The sequence below is a fragment of the Camellia sinensis genome, chromosome 9, assembly GCF_055761805.1.
Source record: "Camellia sinensis isolate YWXY chromosome 9, ASM5576180v1, whole genome shotgun sequence".
Classification (NCBI taxonomy): Eukaryota; Viridiplantae; Streptophyta; class Magnoliopsida; order Ericales; family Theaceae; genus Camellia; species Camellia sinensis.
Window position 1 is genome coordinate 65289869 of NC_138969.1, and position 9320 is coordinate 65299188.

Below are 9320 nucleotides of genomic sequence, written 5' to 3' on the forward strand. Positions count from 1 at the left end.
AATTAATCTTTATAATGCCATTAAAAATTTGTAATGTTATACAAAACATGCAGGAATATGTGTCAACTCAAGGAAGTCAGGTTTGCGCGGATTTTGTGTTAGATTACACCACTCAATTCACAACTGAACAGGTTCAGTCTACGAAATTATAACGATTATGTTACGAATTGCTCACCAAATGATATGAGGTTGTCCTTTTGATATGAGGGCTCACAGGTTTACCACACACGATGAATGGACATTGACCGTAGTATGCGGATTGCATAATCATCCACCTGCGGAGCACCTCGAGGGACATTCATATGTAGGGAGGCAATCAAAGGATGAGAAAGCATTGTTAATGGATATGTCAAAGAGCATGGTTCGGCCAAAAGAAATCCTAGTAACCTTGAAACAGCGAGATGCCCTCAATGTAAGCACACTTAAAACCATTTACAATGTACGCCATCGAAACAGGGTGGTACAGAGAGCTGGAAGATCAGAGATACAATGTACGCCATCAACGACCATTGTTACCATTCCATTCTAATAATAAAATGTCATTACAATGTCATTACAATACCATTGTTGCCATTCCATTCTAATAATAAAAATATTAACCACTGTTACCATTACAACAATGTCATCTTACAAAAAACACCAAAAAACATGTGTATGCCTACGCCTAGGCCTACGACTGTATGTCACGAATCAGCTGTATGCCTACGCCTAGGCCTACGACTGTATGTCAATGTCGAAGATGGAAAGCGACCTCCAGCAGAACTAGGTCCAGCTTCGTCAATGTGCTGACCTTCAAGAACATGTGTCATACTCTCGATAGCCTGGTAAAGTCAATAAGGATGGCGAATCCCCTCCTGATAACCAGCGTCAATAATAGGATGTGAAATCTGCAGTGCATGTGCAATACGCTGCATTTGAAAAGAATATCACATTTTAGGGAACATATCAGAAAAAAAAAAAAAAAGTAAGTTACATATGCATAAGAGAGGATAATAGATTACATCCGCATGTTCGCTGAAATCCTGATGGTCATGGACACGCGGTTCATCAGTGTGCTCGACATATAGGTGCGTGATATTCTTATACCAATCCATGTAACCAAGTACACATTGCCAAGGTTGACGAACTGGTGTGCTCCTCCGTTGCTCAGATAACACGTGGTTATCCCAAGCCTCCCAGATCCTATCCAAGTAGGCTACTCAATAATGGCTTTGAATTTGGTGTTGTTCTCTACTAACCACCATGGCCATGCAAGGATCTAGGAAGAGTGATTATGACACTTTAGGGGCCCTCGTTCCTACAACACAAATGATATCTCATTACAAACTACCATACAACACACACACAAAAACAAAAAAACTCATATACAAATGAATGTTTACCTCCCCGTGCCAAATAGCTGCAGCCACATGACTATTGAAACTCCGCAGTATTGACGGATCAATCGGTCCACCTGGAAAAGCATGAGTAAGGTACTCTTCCTGGACAGGAGGAGAATCAGGTAAAGAGGTATCCTCCACAGCAATGTCAGGCATATCATAACCTTCAACTCATCTTTGGCTTCGGCCCCCACTTTGACTGGCACTGGGAATATCATATTCTACCGAAACTGGATCACGACCTCGACCACGACCTTGACCTCGTCCTCGCCCACGCCCTCGTCCCCGTTCATGGTCTACATCCAATTCACGACGTCGTCTATTTGAAGTAGTAGGTGGGACACGTTGTTGATATTCAGAATTCATATTATCTGCAAAAAATACTAAGTGTGTGTAATGAGTGTGTGTGTAAATAAACAGAGTGTGTGTAAAATTAATGAGAGTGTTTTAAATTATAAGTGTGTGTGTAATGAGTGTGTGTGTAAAATTAATGAGAGTGTGTAATGAGTGTGTGTGTAAATAATAAGTGTTTTAAATTATAATGAGAGAGTGTGTGTAAAATTAATGAGAGTGTGTGTAATGAGTGTGTGTGTAAATAATAAGTGTTTTAAATTATAATAAGTGTTATAATTAAGTGTTTTAATTAAGAAGAAAAAAAAAAAAAACCTGTTCGGAAGTTCACAACCAAAAATACATATTCTGTTCGGAAGTTGTTGTCCAAAATTAAAGCTACTATTCGGAAGTTGAAAACTGAAAAAAAAAATTATTTTCGGCACTTGAAAGCCGAACCAAGTAAATATTTTCGGAACTATAGTGCCGAATAGAAGCAGAAAATTCGGAACTCTAATGCCGAATATTATTTTTGTTTTCGAAACTAGATTGCCAAACAAAAACAAAAACAAAAAATTCGAATAACCAATTTCGAATGAGGAAACACGGCAATCACTTACAATGGTGGACGGAAAATGGTAAAAATTAACCCTACATTACAAATAAAATAGGAATGAGAAGATTCTAATCTGTGTAAACTAACCTAAAATGTGAAGATTTCAATGCTCTTCAATGCCCTTCAATGCCAATACTTCAATGACACAGATGGATGGATGAAGCTTTTGGGGAGGAACGGTGGAGAGTGTGAGAGATGGATGTGTGTGAGAGAGGGGTTCTCAGATGGGTGTGTGTGTGAAAGGGGTGACAGACGGGTGTGTGTGTGAGAGGGGGTGTGTGTGTGTGTATGATTTACATTTGGGGGTATATGTGGAATGATAGGTGTGTGTAATGAGTCAAATATATTAGGATTTATTTTTTTAGTGTGTGTATTGAGAAGGATTTGTGTAGAGAGGAAAGGGTGTGTGTATATAGAAGCTCCCCTCTTTCTCTGGGTCTCTCTTTCTCTGCCATGTTAACTTGCTCCACCACCACCCCGCCATTGCCGTCGTCGTTACGATCACAATATAAAATTTTAATTATATAATTTAAAAATAATAAATTTTAAATTTAATTTTATATATATCAAATAATTTATTTTTAATTAGCATTTAAGTTTTTATCAAATAATTTTTTAATTTAAAAAATTCAATATTCAATTTTCTATATTTAATCTTCGATATTTAGTTTTTAATTTTATCAAATATACTACACACATTTGACTTAATGGCCTAAGGTCTCACTATTACAATTCGGCAACTTGAAACCAAAAAAAGAAAAAAAGAAAAATTTATAATCAAAACTTAATATAAAATTTATAAAAATGCATAAAAACATAAAATAAAATAAAAAGAAAAAAGAAATTGAGTGTTAACATTTTCTTTTTTCTTCTTTGTTAAGGAAGGCATTATCTCAATCCACTTAGGTCTCTTTCATATTTATCCATAGGCCTAAAAAACATTCATTGTCCAAAGGTCCTTATACTAAAATTTGATAAAAATCTCCCAAATAAAAATAGAACTATTCAAATGATTATAAATTGTAAGCATTATAGGGAGTACTACCATATAAGTGATTACTAGAATATTAAATAATTTATTATGAGAAAATTGGCCTAAGGTCCCTCCCCAACTTTTGGTAAGAGAAGAGATACACAATAATATGTTTTGATGACTAAGGTCCCTCAATTTTATTTTATGTTATAAAATACCTAATTTACCCTTGTTATAACATAAGATCGTTTGGATTTTGGCAAACTGCTGACTTCACGATGGAGATTTTGAAAATTGATTTCGCGGTGGAGATTTTGTCGGAGATTTTGTAGGGATTTCGCAAGTATTGCAGTGGACTTGACAATAGAGATTACGACGATCGTGTAGATGTTATAGTGTGTTGATCGCATAGGTTTTTCAGTAGTGTTGAATCAGGTATGGTTTCGATAGAGATTCCACATGAATTTTTTATTTTTGTTTTGAATTTTATGTAAGGATTCTGATTTCATATTAGTTTTTCGAGTGTATTTTTGCATTAGGTTTTTGTTTTCAATTTTGATCAATTTAAAAGAGAGGCTAACTCAGTGAAGTTATTTATGATTTTTGGAGTTGATTTTTCATTTGCTGTTATTGATCAATGTTAGACAGACGCCAGCTTGATAGAGTTAATTTTTATTTTTGGAATTAATTTTTCATTCTTAGTTTTTTGATCAATTTCAAAGAGTGTTAATAGTGTGGTTGATTTTGATGTTTAGAGTTCATTTTTCATACTCTGTTTTTCATCAACATGCTGATCAGAGTTCATTTTTCGTGCTCTGTTTTCAATCAGCATGCTGATCAATGATAAGTTTTGTTCTCTATTTTTTCAAACCAGAGAAATTTGTTTAAACTAGAGAAATTTCATTCTCTGCACTTTTGTTGGTATAGTCTAGAGAAAATTGTAAGTTTGTTATTATAATCCAATGAAAATGACAGAGAAAATTATAAGTTCATATGGACATATTATTAGAAGTTTCTAATGCAGATAGAATCTGAGAAAGTGAATGTAAGTTCTTAAATTTCTCTGGACTTTTATTTGTAGTTGAGAGAAAATTATAAATTTGTTATTCACTTTCAGTTTGTAATTCAGAAAAAATTGTAAGTTTGTAGAAAATGAATATAAGTTTTTGTTTCTCTGAGCAAAAGTTTTTTTTTGTTTTTGTTTTTTCTTTTAGTTTAGATGGGCAGTGTAGTGTTTTTTTGTTATCTTGAAGATGTATATGAGTTTATAAATTTCTCTGGATTTTGATATGAGTGTAATATTGCAGAATGATGTAGAGAAAATTGTAAGCTTGTACTTCAGTGAAAATCACAGAGAACCTTATAATTTTATAACAGATCTAATGTGTGATTTTTGTTTATGATTGTGTTTAATAGTTAGCAGTAAATTTCTCTGTGATTCTCTTTGGATTCATTAATTTTTCTGTGATTTTGTTTTTGTTATCTTAAAGGTGAATATAAGTTTGTAAATGTCTCTGGACTTTTATTTGAGTCCAGAGAAAATTATAAGCTTATTGTTATAATCTAGAGAAAATTATAATTATTAGAAATTTTTCTGGACTTTTATGTTGTTCTTGTGAAGTGTTTTTATGTTGAACAAATTATTTTTCTTGTTTTTTCTTTCAGTTTCGATGGACAATGCAGTGTTGTTGCTGTGCAAATATGGGAATGATACTATTGTCATTAATGTTTCATGCGAATTGAATTTTGAGGAATTGGTTGGCATTTTGTGTAAAACATGGAAGAATTTGAAACCTGAGACGATGTGTATTTCATATTCTATTGTGGGCCATTCAAATTATATGGTTCAAAATGATATTGATTTTCTAAATATGTTGAGGGTTGTTTGTGCACGTGATGTTGATATAGTTGATGTTTCAGTTACTAGGTGTAGTAATTCTGATCAAGAGGATGAAATGGGGTCTAATTGGGTAGATTTTGTGCATAGTGAATGTGATAGGCTGGTGGATATTGAAAGGAATTCACTCTCTAAGTTTTGTTCTCACCAAGAAAAGGTGTTATTGTCAACTGACTGGCGAAATATTATTACGAGTGTTGGACAAAAGTTTGAGGGTAGTGTGGTTGAGTTCCGTATTGTTTTATGCAAGTATGCTATTGAGATTGGCTTTCAGTTTACGTATGTTAAAAATGACAAGCTGAAGGTTACGGTAGAATATGTATATAAGGAATCAAGGGGATGTATGTGGCGTGTACATGCTTCAGTTGAAAAAACAAATGGGTTCTTTTACATAAGAATTTTGAACAATGAACATACGTGTAGTGTGGCGGTTCGTACTAGTAAACATGCTAGGATGACTTCCAGCTTAGTTTCTAGGCTGATACTTGAAGAGGTAAGTGCAAAACCTTTAACTCGTCCAGTAGATGTTGTCAAAGAAATGAAAGACAAGTATGAGGTCTCAATCAGTTATAACTGTGGTTGGTTGGGGGATGAAAAAGCAAAATGTAGTACATATGGGGATTCTTGTTTATCATTCGATCAATTATAGTGGTATTTTGATGAGGCATTGAAGAACAATCCAGGTAGTCGTTTTGAGTTAGATTTTGAAGATAATAAGCGTTTCAAAAGAGTGTTTGTGGCTTTTCATGCATGCATTGCTGGTTTCAAATATTGTCGGTCATTACTTTTTCTTTATGGAACATTTTTGAAAGGATGATACAAAGGAGTTATGCTTGCTGCGACGGGAAAAGATGGGAATGAAGGTAATTGTAAATATATCTTATTTTATCTAAGTATGTGAATTTTTTATATATGTAGGAATTGAGTGAATGTGATTTTTCTCTGACACTTTGAATTTTCTCTAGTTTTGGCCACCGTGTGAATTTTCTCTAGTTGTGGCCAGTGTAAGAATTTTCTCTGGATTTTGGTCAGTGTGTGAATTTTCTCTAGATGTTGTCATTGTGTGAATTTTATCTGTAGTTGGTCACTAAGTGAATTTTCTCTGGATATTCTGATTGTGTGAATTTTCTTTGAAGTTGGTCACTAAGTCAATTTTTTCTAAATGTTGCCAATGTGTGAATTTTCTCTAAAGTTGGGCACTAAGTGAATTTTGTCTGGAGGTTGCCATTGTGTGAATTTTCTCGGGATGTTGGCAGTGTCAAATTTCTCTAGTTGTTTATTGTTCTAATTTTCTCTGCATGTGTATATCTAATATGCTTGTTCCTATTTGTTTTGTAGGTTTTTTTCCTATAGCTTTTGTTGTTGTTGATGTTGAGAATAAAGACAATTGATGTTGGTTCCTTGAACATTTATGTGAAGTATTGGGGTCGGAGAGGGTGATAAGTTTCATATCAGATCGACATTGTGGTATTGTGGAAGGAATTGCTAGGTTTTTCCTTAATTGCTTTCATGGACTTTATCTTGAACATCTAAAGAGAAATTTGAGGGATAAGTTGTCATGTGAAAACACAAATTTGGTTAGGGAGACGATTGTGTCCAAGTTTTCAGAATGTGCATATGCGCCAACAAAGGCATCATTTCATTTCAAGTTAAATGAATTAAAAAGAGAGGGAGGAGACATTGTGAGTGTTTTCTTGAGAAGTTTACCATATGAAAATTGGAGTGATGCATATTTTGAGGGGAAACGTTATAGTGAGATGTATTCAAATGTTGCTAAGTCATTCAATTCATGGATACGAGACGCTCAACACTTGCCAATAACAAATTTGATGGACATGATATGGTTGCAAATCATGAATATGAGGTCTGATAGGAGGCTGCTCTTTAGTAAATGGAATAAAGTTCTCTGTCCTCGTATGGATAGTGTATTGAAGAAGGCTTTCTTGGATGGGAGGACATGGAATGTGAGTTTATCATCTGATAATGTCTTTGAAGTGCATTGTTTTCCTTCAGTTATGGTTGATCTTGGGTTGAGAACTTGTTCATGTCGAAAATGGGAAATAAATGGGTATCCATGTCAACATGCTGTTGCTGCAATTTTTAGGAGTGGAAAGAATTTGAATTCATTTGTTGAACCATTTTTTCTTGCTGATATGTATCGTCAAGCATACTCGTTTTCGATTAGTCCAGTTCCAACTGTTGAAAAACCTGTGTGTAGCATTGATGATGCTGTGATTTTACCTCCATTGAGTAAGAGACCAGTTGGGAGGCCAAAAAAGAACAGAATTTCTTCTACTGGAGAGTTTGAAAGGGTGATTAAGTGTGGTCGTTGTGAGAGTATTGGTCGCCATAATAAGAGGATATGCAAGGAATCTTTGTTAAATAGTTTGGGATAATACATTTTATTGATTGAATAATACATTTGATGATTACTTTGTGTATTTTGTTTTGTGAAATGTATTTTTTGGACAGTGTATATAATAACACCTATCAAATTCATCCAGAGAAATTTTCCAATAGCAGTGAAATTGTGCATTGTGTTTGTTGATACATACTATAGGCAGTGGGTTTGTAATACCAGTCAAGTTCATCTAGAGAAATTTGCCTATAGCAGAGAAAATTCTCTTTGCATTGTGTTTTGAAGCTTTAAATTCATCTAGAGAAATTTGCCAATAGTAGAGAAAAGTATTGTGTGCATTGTGTTTTTTGAATTTGATGATTGTTTTGTACTAACACAGTACATTACAGATTGCATGATCATATAAGCACCCTCTTTGGCACGATATGAGTTAAATTTCTCTGTGAATTTCTGGTAACTCCATACCAGTCAAATTCATCCATAGAAGTTTGCCAATAGAAGAGAAATTTACTATGGGCATTATGTTTGTTGAAATGTGCATTGTGTTTCCTGAGGTCCAATTCATCCACAGAAATTTGCTAATAGCATTGAAAATTACAGTGTGCATTGTGTTTGTTCAAACATACTATGGGCAGTCTGTTTATAATACCAGTCAATTTCATCCAGAGAAATTTTTCACTAGCAGAGAAAATTTTCTGGGCATTGTGTTTTGAAGCTTCAAATTCATCTAGTGAAATCTGCCAATAGCAGAGAAAATTACTGTGCACTTTATGTTTTTCGAATTTGATGATTGTTTTGTACCAACACAAAGCATTACAGATTATATGATCATATAGGCATCCCCTTGGGACAATACGAGTTAAATTTCTCTGTGAATTTCTGGTAACGTCATACCAGAGAAATTTCTGCAAACAATTTTCTCTGTGTGGAATGTGTTGACAATCACAATAAAAAATATATATATGTATTTAACCATTGATAGATATGAAATTTACATTAGTAAAAAAAGGATATATATATATATATATATGTCAAGTATCATCATTCCTTCAATGTATGAAAAAACAAATTGAATGGTTAATCCTAATTATATTGTGTACATTGTCTTCATTTCATTAGTTTCACTATTACACTTTTGGTTCTTCTTCTGGAGGTATTTGAATTGGTTCTGTCCATGACCGGCCAACTTCGGTCACAAATCTCTCTATAATTTCTGTCCTCGTCAACCTTATGTTTTGTGTGGACAATTTCGAGCTGATAGGTTCATGCTTGCTATATTGTCTCATTATATAGCATACAAAGAGGCCACAATCCAGACTGCATACAAATTATAGGTATAGTTAGTTTTAAGAAACATTCAAATTAGATTATCTTATTTATAAATGTTGTATGAAACTTACGAATCACTGTCTTGTTGTGGAGCATTGTTGACATACTCAAAGTCGTAATTTGTGTTTTGTGAGTTTATCAATTTGAAAGAGAGTTGTGATTATGCCTCTCTCTCAACGCAAGCTTTCAAAAAATTTTCTACATAATCTTGCTGCAAAAAAATAATTTTTAAATAACAGAGAAATTTACGGACAAATCAATGGAATTCTTTGAAAATTATCATCACATAAACATTATGATGGATCAAAGAAATTTGCACTTGTTACCAATTGTTTTGCATCTTTGACATATTTGTCTTTTGCATCATCCCTCCTTGGCTTTAGTGAGTTGTAGAACCTCCATAAATTATCTTTTTTGTCCAGGACAAGCAAGGTCCA